Here is a 14,446-nt window from a genome sequence, read left to right on the forward strand (position 1 = left end):
CAGACTAGGAAGAGCTGGCGTCTTTGAATTACATTGTTGGCAAAGAATGCTAACTAGAACATGGACTGCCAGAAGAGTAAGCAGATCTATTTTGGAAGAAGCGCAGCTAGAATAATGTTCCTTGAAGAGGAGGATGGTGAGACTTCATCTTATGTATCTTGGACATTTTATTGGAAAGGAACAGTCCTGAAGAAGGATAACAGCCTAGGTGAAGTAAGTGGAAAATCGATGAGGAAGAGGAGAACCCTCGGCAAAACAGAATCGAAAAATGGTTCCACCAATGTGTTCAAGCATAGTAATAATGGTAAGGATGGTGCAAGACCAGCCAGTGTTTCATTCTCTTGTACACAGAACCAGCGCAACAGCAACAAGCAACAACATACTTCTTACATGGTCTCTCCTATTCGCTATGATTTCCCTTTTTGTATATTAAAAAGAGTATGTATTAAAATTATGCCAAAACATATGCAATGAAGACAGCGTTCAGAGAGAATTCTATGGCTACAAATACTTACATTTAAACAGAAGAAATATTTAGAATAACTAGCCTGATTTTACACGTTGAGGAAGTAGAAAAAGAAGAGTAAGCTAACAAAGGGAAGGAAATAATACATATTAGAGTGGAAATCATTGAAATGGAGAATATAAAAACAGTCGAGAGGATTAGAAAAACCAAAAGTTGTTTCTTTGCAAGATCAATTAAACAGGCAAACCTTTAACTGAGAAAAGACAAAAATAACTAAAAAAGAAATGAGTGTGGAGCCACAAGCACCAATCAGACAGAAATAAATATGAATTAATATTATGAATAAACATATACTAAGAAAAATAGGTGAAGTTGATACATTTCTGGAACACAAATTACCTAGAAGAAACAAAAATTTGTCAACAAAGGAAGAAATTGAATCAGCAATTTAAAATCTCCCAACAAAGAAAACTCCAGGAATGATTGGATTTATTGCTGAGTTCTACTAAATATTCAAATAAGAATCAACACCAACCTTTTTCTAGCTCTTCGCCCTCCCCACCCCAAAAAAAGGAAAAAGAGAAACATTTCTAACTCATCCAGAGGTGAGCATTACCCTGATACCAAAGACAGGTATATGTACATTACAACAGGAAAACTGCAAATCAATAGCTCTCATGGATGCAAAGATTCTCAACAAAAATGCTAGAAAATAAAAAACCAGAGCATAACAAAGGTTTATACATGATAATTAAGTGGGATTTATCCAAGGAACACAAAGTTGAGTTAGCATAAGGATAAATGAGTGTAATATACTACATTAATAGAACAAAGAAAATTAAGGCCATGATCAGCTGTTTTGATGCATAAAAGAAATCTGACTAAATTCAACATACTTTCATGATAAAAACACACAGTCAAGTAAGTTAGGAGGGAAACTCCTCACCCTGATGAAGGACACTCATAAATATCTACAACTAACATCATATTCAAGGATGAAAGACTGAAAGCTTGCCCATAATATCAGAAACAAGACAAGGATGTGTGTTTTCAGCACTGTTGTTCAACATTGTACTGGGAGTTTTACCAAAGCAAGAAAAAGAAATAAAAGACACCCAGATAGAAAAGAAAGAAAGCTACTATTTGCAGATCGTATTACTCCATTTATAAAAAATTTCAAAGAATACACAAGAATGCTACTAGAGTTAATAAATAAATTCGGGAAAGTTGCGGGGTAAAATATTAGCATGTGTGTTTCTATACACTAGCATTAAAGATGCTTAAATTAAATTAAGAAAGCAATTCCATTTGCAATAGTATGCAAAAGAATAAAATACATAGAATCTATAAACCAGGAAGATGAAAGATATGTGTAGCAAAATTTATAAACCATTGCTGACAGAAATGAAAGATCTAAATAAATAGAAAGACATCCTATGTTCAGTGATGGATTGTCAGCATACAGAAATAAAAAGATCTACAAAACCAATGCAGTCTTTATTAAAATTCACTTTTGGCAGAAATGGAAATACCAATCCTTAGATTCATATGGAACTGAAAGGTGCCCTGAACAGAAAAAAAAATAAAAACAAAACAATTTTGAAAAAGAAAAAACCAAACAGGAGGACTCATATTTCACAATTTCAAAACTCACTACAAAACTATAGTAATCTAACTCTATAGTACTGAATTGAGGATTAGTATGTGATGAAATAGGAGAAAGGGTTCAAAAATAAACCCATATAATTTGGGTCACTTGATTTTCAACAATGCTGTCAATTAATAGTTTTGTTTTTGCTTCTTTAATAATTATATTTTCTATTCTGTAAAATCATTTTATTGAGGGCTCATACAACTCATCACAATTCATACATGCATCGATTGTATAAAGCACATTTGCACAGTCATTACCCTCATCATTCTCAGAATAGTCGCTCTCCATGTAAGCCCCCTGGGAGCTCTTACTGATACCATAACATTCCATAGTTTAATCACATAAAACAGTAGTGGAAAATTGCTACCACAATCAATTTCAAGACATTTTTCTTTCTTCTCGTTTTTTTTTTTTGAGATAATTAAAATATTTTATTGAGATTAATTGGGTTCATTTTACTTATTAATTTACTTTTTTAATCATTTTATTAGGGGTTCATACAACTCTTATCACAATCCATACCTATATCAACTGTGTAAAGCACATTTGTATATCCATTGCCCTCATGATTCTCAAAACATTTGCTTTCCCCTTAAGCCTCTGGCATCAGTTCCTCATTTTCTCCCCTCCCTCCCCGGTCTCCCTTGCCGCATGAACACTTGATAATTTATAAATTATTATTTTTTCATATCTTGCCCTGTCCTACGTCTGCCTTCACCCACTTTTCTGTTGTCCATTCCCCCCGGAGGAAGTTTATGTGGATCCTTGTAATCGGTTCCTCTTTCATCCCCAACCTCCCTCCACACCCCCAGTATCACCACTCTCACCATTGGTCCTGAAGCAATCATCTGCCCTGGATTCCCTGTGTTTCCAGTTTCTATCTGTACCAATGTACATCCTCTGGTCTAGCCAGATTTGTAAGGTAGAATTGGGATCATGATAGTGGGTGAGGGGAGGGCAGGGGCGGAGGAAGCATTTAGGAACTAGAGGAAAGTTGCATGTTTCATCTTTGCTACATTGTACCTGACTGTCTTGTCTCCTCCCCAAGACCCTTCCTTAAGGGGGTGTCTAATTGCCTACAGATGAGCTTTAGGTCTCCACTTCACACTCCCCTCATTCACAATGATATGATTTTTTGTTCTGCTGACGCTTGATAGCTGATCTCTTTGACACCTCATGGTTGCACAGGCTTGTGTGCTTCTTTCATGTGGGCTTTGTTGCTTCTGAGCTAGATGGCTGCTTGTTTACTTTCAAGCCTTTAAGGCCCCAGACGCTGTATCTTTTGATAGCCGGGCACCATCAGCTTTCTTCACCACATATGCTTATGTAGCCGTTTTGTCTTCAGCGATTATGTTGGAAAGGTGAGCATCATAGAATGTCAGTTTAATATAAAAAAGTATTCTTGCATTGAGGGAATACTTGAGTGGAGGCCCAATGTCCATCTGCTACCTTAGTACTAAAACTATAAATATATGCACATAGATCTATTTCCCTATCCTCAAATATAAGTATATTTACATATGCACATACCTTTATTGAGACATCTATAAAAGCCCTTTGCCTCCAAGCTCTTTCCTATATTTCCTTTGACACTCCTCTTATCCCACTATCATTCTCAGTCTTCATTTGGGTTTCAGTAATTCCTCTTGGTTTCATTACCCTTGATCATGCCCTACTAAGCCTCCTATACCCTCCTTACCACCAATATGGATCACTTGTTGTTCCCTTGTCCGTGGGTTGGTTAATACCACTACCTTTCCCCCCACTTTCCCCTCTCCCATGTCCCCCAGAACCGTCGGTCCTGTTGTTTTCTCCTCCAGATTGTTCATCCACCCTATCTTATTTAGACACATCTGCGGAAATAAAAACATGCACAAAAACAAGACAGACCAAAAACAAGCAAACAACAAAAACAAAACAACAAGAAGCCAACGACAACAAAACACAACAAGAAAGAAAAGCTTGTAGTTAGCTGAAGGACTGTTTGTTGACCTGTAGGAGTATTTTCCAGTTGAGTCTGTTAGGACATCAAGCCTTGACCCCAAAGTCTATTTTTGGTCTTCCCTGGGGACTTTGTTGCTCTGTTCCTCTTGCTGTTATGTTGCACACCCTTAGTGTCTTGCCTGCCTTGATGTGGTAGGATCAAATCGAGAGCAATTCCCACACTGTGTCTCCAGTGTTGTCCCTTGTAGGGCTATGGGTCAATCAGGGATGTCGTGTCTCATAGTGGGGCTGACCATGTGCTCTTCTCTGTGGATTGGCTGCTCTGAGCGGGAGTATCGTCCTCAAGACTTGGTGGGCCAGGATGTGCTCCACTCTCTCTTCTTCGCCCCTCAATTGCTCCCGTGTGCTCTGATCAGACATGTCCTTCTCCCAGAGCTTCAGATTAAGTGCTGTCCTCTGAAGTGAATTCTTCTGTAGGTAGGGGCAGGTGTCCACATAGTTCGGATTGGGGCCAGCCCCTGACATTTTTCTTTCTTCCTGAATTCCTTGATGTCAGCTCCCCTTTATCTCCTCCTTCCCTCACACTACCCCCCAAGAACCCTTTTTTTCCTTATAGAAATTCATGTTTTTTCATACATGTTGCTGAGACAATTGGATAGCCATATGTAAAAGAATTGAAGTTGGACCCGTTCCTCACATCAATATAAAAATTCACTCAATATAGATCAGCAACCTAAATATAAGAGCTAGAAGGATAAAACTCAAGATGAAAACATAGGGTTATGCTTCATGGACTTATATTTAGTAAGGCATTCTCAGTAATAACCCTGAAAGCATAACCTCCAAAAGACAAATAGATAGATTTAATTTCATCAGAATTTTAAAAATTTGTTTCTAAACAAGTATTATCAAGACCGCAAAAATATTGCCTACAGAACGGAAAAAATATTTCAAAATCCTATCTCTGACAAGAGTTTAAAATCCCTATTTTATAGAGAGGTCCTACATTCAAAGACAAAAAGATAAACCACCCAATTTTTTAAATGAGCAAAAGATTGGACTAGGCACTGAAGATATATAGATGATCAATAAGCTCGTGAAAAAATGCCCAACACTATTGTATATAGAGAAAGGCAAATCCAAACCACATGAGATGCTACTTCATATCCACTAGGATGATTATTATAAAAAATAAAAACCTGGAAAAGATGAAGGGTTGATCAGCACGTGGAGAAATTTCATCACTCATCTTTTGCTGATGGGAATGTAAAATCGCTTAACTACTATGGGAAACAATTTTATTTTTGAAAGGTATTCAAAAAAATTAAACAGAATTGGCATATGAGCAAACAATTCCAGTCCTAGGTATATGCCCCAAAGAATTGAAAATAGAAATGCAAGCAAGTTAAATATCTATTAATCAATAAATGTAAAAAAAGTGATATATGCATATATGTTGTATGCACACACATGAATATATGCACAATGGAATGTTACTTGGTCAAAAAGAGAAAGGAAGCCCTAATTAATATAACATGAAAGAATCTTAAACACTTTATGCTGAGTTTAGTAAATTAATCCCAAAATAACAAATATTATGTTATCTGACATATATAAAATAAGCAAATGGATAGAGACCAAAGTTTATTAGTGGCTACTAGGAGTAGGAGGAAAGGAGAAAGAAGGAGTTTTAGTTTAATGGGTCCTGGGGGTGCTTTTGATGGTGATGGAATGTTTTGGACATAACATGATGTTTGCACAATGGGATGGATATAGCCAATGTCATTGAATTGTACATATATAAATATGCTAAATGAGCAAACATTGTTTTGTATAGTTCCATCTCAGACCAGATGCCATCTGAATTCTTGTCCAAGGAAAAGAAGAACAAAACTATTTTCTCCTCATTGGGAGTTTGACAGAGTAGTCCAGGATGCTGTTACAAACTCAGGATGTACACATCAGGTGCACCTGCCATCAGAATGACACTACTTTCTGTTTGAGACGTGAAAATATAAAGGCTGCCTGTTCTCCAGTTGTTTTCTCATATCCTAGATTCTTCCCCTTCCTCTCATCCCCAAATAAAGAAAAAAAATTTTAATGATTTAAATGACAAATTTGTTGTTATATATATCACTACAATAAATTTTCAAACAGATTTTTAAAAAATCTACTGTACTTTTCCTTTGGGATATTTTTCTAGCAGGGTCTAGTTATAAAGTCTTTCCACCTCCACCCTGCTCCCATTAAAGTTTTACAAGTTCACTTTCTTTTCCTTCTCTTATTCTGTGGTTTTAATTTTTTTATTTAAAAGGTTTTTTGTTTTTTTTTAATTTTAAAATTTTTAAGTATTAAAATTACAATAGTTTTTTAAGTGTCCAAAAACAAAAATTAACATTTTATAATGATACATTCAGAGAAGTCTAACTTCTATCCCTGACCCTTCCACCCAGTTCTGTCTTTTCTCATTAGCTATGTTACACAGGGATGTTATGAGTCAGTATAAATTTAATAGCACCCATAAACAATATTCATTTAGTTTGGTCATCCATTGCTGCCTACCCAGACTACCTAAAAACATAGTGTCTTAATATGATAGTAATTTTATTATTTATCATAATTTTGAATTGACTGAGGTTCATGTTAATGGTTTTTCAGCTCATCCTTATTGGGTCATTCATGTGGCTGCAGTCACATGGCAATGGTGATAGAACATCCAAGATAGCTTCATTCATGGTGCTGCAGTAGGGGATGCTGGTCTTACAGGGATGCTGCGATAACCAGGCCTCTTTTTCTTTCCAGTTAACTAGAGCTAATCCATCTCCTTGTATAGCCTCAAATATAGTCTCTTCACTAGGATCATGGTGCTCAGACCTCTCAAAGTATAAAAGCAGAAGTCTCCAGACTTAGGTCTTGGGCATCCACCATGTCCTATTGGTTAAAATAGTCATATGTGCTAATATCTGTATGACATGGCTCATGCTACTTCCCTCCCTATTCATTCTTCTTTTGTTGCCCCCTCCCCCAGCTATTTTTACTATTTATTATTCCAAATGATGGCCTAATAAGACTGGTTCCTGGAAAAGGACATCATGCTTGGTAAAATAGAGGGACAATGAAAAAGAGGAAGACATTTAAGAAGATGGGCTGACACACTGACAAAATGGTCCCAAGGATAACAATAGTGATGTGGCCTAAGCTTGCTTAGCTCTGGGAGTAAAAAATGGCATTTCACTGGTGCTGCTTTGAATTATAAATGAAGTACAGGAGAATTGACAGCATTATGATATTGAACTTCTATATTGGTATTACTCCCCACTAGTCTATCAGTGGGAGTAATATCCATAATGATGTGAATGGAGTAAATATTATGGGGATAAAGCTTGTAGGAGTAAAGCCTTCGAGACCTTCATTTGCTAATGGAACATAACTCAAACTGAAAAGGAACAGCTCCAAAAATCTACTGATATACAGAACTTAGAATGTGCAAAGTATGTATCCAAGAAAACTGGAAGTTGTCAAAAATGAAATGCAATTGGGAAAGCATTAAGAAAAAAATGAAGTGGAATGTGTAAATATAGACAATCTAGGTGTTCGTGAGCTCAAACTGACCATTTTGAATCAGAAAATCATATGATATATTATGCTGGGAATGACACAATACAATGGCATTCCTCATAAAAAGGACAATGCAAGATCTATCTTGAAGTATATCTATCCACATACAAGGAAATCCAGACAATACAATTATTATACAAATTTATATACCAACCGCTAAAGGAGGTGATGAAGAAATGAAATAATTCATTTTTTATTTATCGAGATGGCGACTGAGTAACACATACCAGAGGGACTCCACAGAAATCAGCCCAACAGAGTGACTAAGAGGGAAATTCAGCACTGCTGGAACATAGGAGGAGCATCATAAAGATAAGTAGGCACAGATCCACAAGGTTTTGAGGGGCTAGGAGCTTTTGGCTTACCACAGTGGAGGCCGGCTAGGGTTTGATCATAACCCCGCCACTTTCTTGACCAGAGCCGGGACAATTTGGAGCAGATGCAGGGGCTTAATCTCAACACAGACACAGTTTGCCATAGCCTCACCTTGGAGCAAGGATTAAACCCTTACAGCCCCATGGGCAGAGATTGGGACACAGCTACATTTTTACTTTTGTTTCCTTCTCTTCTATCTACACCCCACCCCACCCCCCACAGTCTCAGCAGACTTACTTTTTCATTTTTTTCTCCTCTTTGTCTCTTCTCTGTCCTCTCACACTCCACTGCTGACCTCCAGACCACTCCCCTTAGCCTAGAGCATTTATGCCTGCCCCACACCAAATTAGGTGAGCTCACCCTGTGCAGCTAGCCCAAGGTTGGGAAAAGCCCTGCTGATCTCCACCAGGGGATAATCCGCCCAACTTCTTACCTGAGAAATTCTAGCTTGTGTGGCTGGGGGAGCTCATATTTTTCCTCTGTTGTCCCATGTGACAGAGGGAACCTCTCCCACTACCTCAGTACCTCATATGGGACCTAAGGGAGCTCAGCCAACACTCGTCAATGTTCCAAACTGCTGCAGGAATGTCTGCTCAACCTCCGCTGTGAACTACCTGACCGCATTCGCGGTGTTCTACACCAAAACAGGCAACCCAGCAGCCTTCTGGGGCACTCCCCCAAGAAGGAAGTCACAGAAGGATAAAGTGGTAGGTTAATTCCATAGTGAAATTAGCTGTAGGCAGATCGAAGAAGCATTCCCACAGGACTCCCAGAGAGAGCCAATGCTCTTCAACTCCCTGGAAAATGACATCTGGCTCCTCTAAAACAAGTCAACACAATAGTCATCAGCCCCAACGACTTCAATGAGAAAACAGGAGAAACAAAAGGCAATGGCAGAAGATGTCCTGAACATGATAACATGATTAGAAGAAGCAGACGAGCTGTCACAGAAAGAAATTTTCAGACTGCTGCTTGGATTCATACAGGATATGAGGGAAACAATACAGAAAAAGGATGAAATGATAGAGGAGATAAAGTCCACACACCAAAGGGAAATACAAGAGCTTAGGAAGGAGATAACAAAAACTAGTAGCAGACACATAGACCTTGAGAATTGACTGGAGGAAGCAGAGAACTGCACCAGTGACTTTAATTACAGCCAAGCAGACTTTTAAAAAATGAAAACAAAATCTACTAAGATCATCAGAGAAGCTGAAGAAAACCTAAGAGTTATGTATGATGCTATTAAGAGGAACAACATTAAAATTATTGGATTACTGGAGAAGACAGAGCAAAGAAGTCATCTGTAACAATAGAAAGAGAATTCTTGAAGGAAAACTTCCCCAGCTTAATGAATGAAAACCAGGCAACCATTCTGGAGACTTAAAGAACACCAGATAGACTGAATCCCAAGAAAAAAATCACCAAGGCACATAATAGTGAAACTATCCAACTTTGAGGAAAGAATCATGAGAACAACCAGGGAAAAACAAGCAATAACATATAAAGGTTCCTAAATAAGAATATGCTCAGACCTATCAGCAGAAACTATGAAGAAGAAGATAGAGTGGAGTAACATATTCCAAAATTTGAAGGAAAACAACGCAAACACAACATAGATGCAGAAGTAAGAGTCTTTCCAGACAAGGAAAAACTCAGAGTATGTTAGAAGAAACCCAGCCCTACAAAAGATCCTTGACAACCCAGTATGGGCTGAAGAATAACACTCACCAAGTATAAATAAGAGACTGCCACACAGACAAACCTCACCCAGAGAGCAACAAAGAGAAAACAGACCCCAAGATAACATTGGCTTAAGGATGGAAAGAAGTCAAGAGTCACACACACACACACACACACACACACACACAAAACACAAAACACAAAATGACAAAGGAAGGTAGGAAAACACCCAACACAAAAGGTATAAGATGACATCACAGAGTCCGCAGATGGAGACAATAACCCTGAAAATCAATGACCGAACTCAGGCATTAAAAGACTGAGGTTATCAGACTGGCTTAGAAAACACAATCTATCAATCTGCTGCCTACAGGAGATACATCTCAGTTCTACAGACAAAAACAGGCTGAGAATCAAAGGTTGGAGAAAGGCATACCAAGCAAACAACAATAAAAAAATTCAGGGGTTGCAATCGTAATCTCAGAAAAAAATTGACCTCTAGATGCCAACCATAAAAACAGGTATGGAGGGTCATTATATATTGTTCAAGGGAATGGTAGACAAGCAACCAATAAGCATTGTAAACATATATTCCCCAAATGAGAGACCTGCTGAATACGTCAACCAAGCACTCCAAAAGAAGAAAAAAAAAATCACAGCCTCAACAATTATAGTGGGTGACTTCAATGTACCACTCTTTGAGAAAGATAGATCACAGAGAAAGAAACTCAAAAAAGAGGCTAGAGATTTAAACACGACTATTAGAAAATTTGACCTGATAGATATTTACAGAGCTTTTCATACAAATATTTTAAAAATTCACATTCTTTTCAAAGCCTGCATGGCATATATTCGAAGATAGACCACATGCTGAGGCATAAGGTGAGTCTACATAAATTTCAGCACATTGATATCATACAGACCTCTCTCCATGACCACTATGCCATAAGGCTGAAAATCAACAAAAGGAAGATGAAGAAATCAAGAGCAAGCAATTGGAGGATGAATAAATCTCTGTTGCAAAAGGAGTGCATACCGGCAAAGATGAGAGTTGAAATTGGGAAATTTCTAGAAACCAACGAGAATAAGAACACAACGTACCAAAACTTATGAGACAATGGAAAGGCAGTTATCAGAGGAAGCTTCATAGCAATCCATGCACACCTGAGAAAGGAAGAGAGACTCGTAATAGATATGCTCGTACAAAATTTACAACTAGAGCATAGTCAGCAGGACAATCCTACTTATATCAAAAGAAAAGAAATAATAAAAATCAGGGCTGAGATTCAGGAGAGAAAAATAAGAAAACTATGGAAATAATGCTGCTAAAAGTTGGTTCTTTGAAAGAACAGAATCGACAGACCGCTGGAAAACCTAACCAAAGAGGGAACGGATTTCAATAACAAGAATGAGGGATGAAAAAATAAAAAAGAATGAGGAATGAAAGAAGGGACATTACAACAGACCCTAATGAAATCAAAAGGATAATTACACAGTACTACAAAGGATTGTACTCCAATCAATTCAACAACTTGGAAGACATGGACAAATTCGTGGAAAAACAATCCCTCTCTAGACTATCCTTGGTGGACGTCAAGAATCTCAACAGACCCATAGCAGTAAAAGAAATAGACAAGGTTATCAAGGGATTACCAACAAAAAATCCCCCGGCTCAGATGACTTCAATGGAGAATTCTACCAAACATTTAGGAAAGAACTAACACCAATCCTACACAAACTCTTCCAGGACATAGAAAAGAAGGCAAACTCCCGAACTCCTTCTATGAAGCTAGTATAACTCTGACACCAAAACCGGACAAGGATCCCACAAGAATCAAGAACTACAGACCAATATCCCTAATGAACTTTGATGCAAAAATCCTTTAAAAATATATTGGTCAATAGAATACAAAAGTATATAAAACAAATAATTAACCATGACCAAGTGGGATTCATACCAGGATACAGGGATGGTTCAACATATGAAAGACCATTAGGATCATTTGCCACATTGACATGAAAAGCTATAAGAACCACATGATAATACCAATAGATGCAGAAAAAGCATTTGACAACGTCCAACACCAATTCCTGCTTAAGACACTTGAGAAGATAGGAATGGAAGGAAAATTCCTCAAGACAATGCAAGCTATACATGAAAAACCAACAGCTAACGTGGTAGTCAATGGAGAAAAGACTAACACAATCCCACTGAAAAAGGGGACCAGACAAGGACGCCCCTTGTCCCCACTCTTATTTAATATTGTGCTGGAGGTTTTAGCTAACAGCATAAGGCAAAGAAAAGACATCAAAGGTATTCGTCTGGGGAAAGAAGATATAAAACTATCACTATTTGCAGATGATATGATTTTATATATGGAAAATCCCAAAAGCTCCACAAGGGGAGTACGGGAAGCAATAGAGGAGTCTGGCAGAGTGGCAGGATACAAGATCAACAAACAGAAGTCCATCGGACTGCTATACATATCAAATAAGACCACAGAAGAGGAGATCAAAAAAGGTGGTACTCTTCAGAATAGCCAAACACAAATGGAAATATCTAGGGATGTACCTGACTAAAAGAACAAAAGATCTATATGGGGAAAACTATAGAACACTATTACAAGAAACCAAGAGTGACCTCAACAAATGTAAGAATATCCTATGCTCATGGATTGGAAGACTCAATATACTAAAGATGTCAGTTCTGCCCAAGACACTACCTAAGTGTAATGCAATCCCGATACAATTACCTTCATCTTTCTTCAAAGAAATGGAAAAACTGATTACCAACTTCATATGGAGAGGGAAGAAGCCCAGAATTAGCAGAGAACTCCTCAAGAAGAAGGACACAGTGGGAGGGCTTTCTTTACCTGACTTTAGCCCATACAAACAACCACAGTGGTCAAACCCGTATGGTATTGGTACAATGACAGAAACCCAGACCAATGGAAAAGAACTGAAAACCCAGAAATAAAATCATCAGCATACAGACAATTGATCTTTGATAAGGGCCCAAAAAAATATCCAATGGGAAGCAGATGCACTCTTTAACAAGTGGTGCTGGAAAAAATGGATATCTACCTGCAGAAAAATGAAGCAAGACCCTTATCTCACTCCATGCATAAGAACAAACTCCAGGTGGATCACAGACCTCGAAGTTAAACTCCAAATGATTAGGGCCATCAATGGGGGAATTGGGATCAACTTGAGAACTTTGGCACAGGGAATACATAGGCTATCAGAAATAGGGAAGGACACAAACACAGAGGAGGCACAAATTTTTAAATGGGACATACTAAAGATAAAACACCTGTGTACATCAAAAGAATTCACCAAGAGAGCAATAAAAGAGTCCACGGACTGGGAAAACATCTTTAGCAATGACATATCATCAGACAAAGGCCTTATTACTAAAATCTACAATACTCTGCTAGCTTCCAAAAAGAAAAAAACTATTTGCCCACTGAGTTTTTGGGCAAAGGAGCTGAACAGCAGTTTCACAGTGGCAGAAATCCAAACGGCCAACAAACATGAGAAAATGTTCCCGATCTTTAGTCATAGAGAAGTGCAAATTAAAACAACAACGAGGTACCACCTAACACCCTCAAAGATAGCCCAATTAAAAAAATCAGAAAGCAACAAGTGTTGGAAAGGCTGTGGGGAGACAGGAACTCTCATCCACTGCTGGTGGACCTATAAGTATGTACAGCAACTGTGGAAATCGATCTGGTGATATCTAAAACAGATTGAAATCGAGTTACTATACGTCCCAGCAATCCCCCTACTGGGCATATGCCTAGAAGAGGCAAGAAACAAGCCAAGGCCAGACATCTGTTGCCAATGTTCATTGCAGCACAGTTCACAATTGCAAGAAGCTGGAAACAGCCCAAATTTCCATCAACTGATGATTAAAAAACTGTGACACATAAATACAATGGAGTACTACAAATTGCTAAAAAGCAGTTACGAACGTATGAAGCATATTGCTGCATGGGAAGAACTGGAGGAAATCATGCTTAGCGAAATAAGCCAAGCATAAAAGGACAAGTACAACATAAGTCCTCTGAGGTAACCTTTAAACAAACATACAAACAAAGAAAGCAAAGGTGGCACAAGGTAAAAGCTACTGTATACAACATTCCTGGGGTGAGGACCAGGTAGTATGGCAGGGACCAGACCAAATCCAGGCATACATATGGTAGCCAATTAAAAAGGAGGTGGCGAAAAGAAAAACATAAAATAGATGGGTAGCAGGGACACAGGGCACTAACTCATCCAACTGGAGGATAATGTTCATATCTCTACAGGCAAAGAGGGACCAGACTTCAACCCAGTGCTCCAAGATGTCAATGCAACATGCCGGCGTGGAGTAGGGAACCAGTGGAGAGGTCTGAGGGGCCAACCCCAATCCCAACTACTAAGTGGACACCTGCCCCCAGAAGAATTTATTTCAGAGGACAGCACTGATCTGCAGCTCCGGGAGAGGGACATTTCTGATCAGAGCACACGGGAGCAAATGAAGACGGAGAAAGATAGAGCAGAGCTCATCCTGGCCCACCAAGCCTTGAGGACTATACTCCTGCTCAGAGCAACCAATCCACACAGAAGAAGACATGGCTGGCCCCTCTATGAGACCCGACATCCCTGACTGACCCATAGCCCTACAAGGGACAACACTGGAGACACAGTGTGGGAATTGCTCC

The sequence above is a fragment of the Tenrec ecaudatus genome, chromosome 2 (genome assembly GCF_050624435.1).
Source record: "Tenrec ecaudatus isolate mTenEca1 chromosome 2, mTenEca1.hap1, whole genome shotgun sequence".
Classification (NCBI taxonomy): domain Eukaryota; kingdom Metazoa; phylum Chordata; class Mammalia; order Afrosoricida; family Tenrecidae; genus Tenrec; species Tenrec ecaudatus.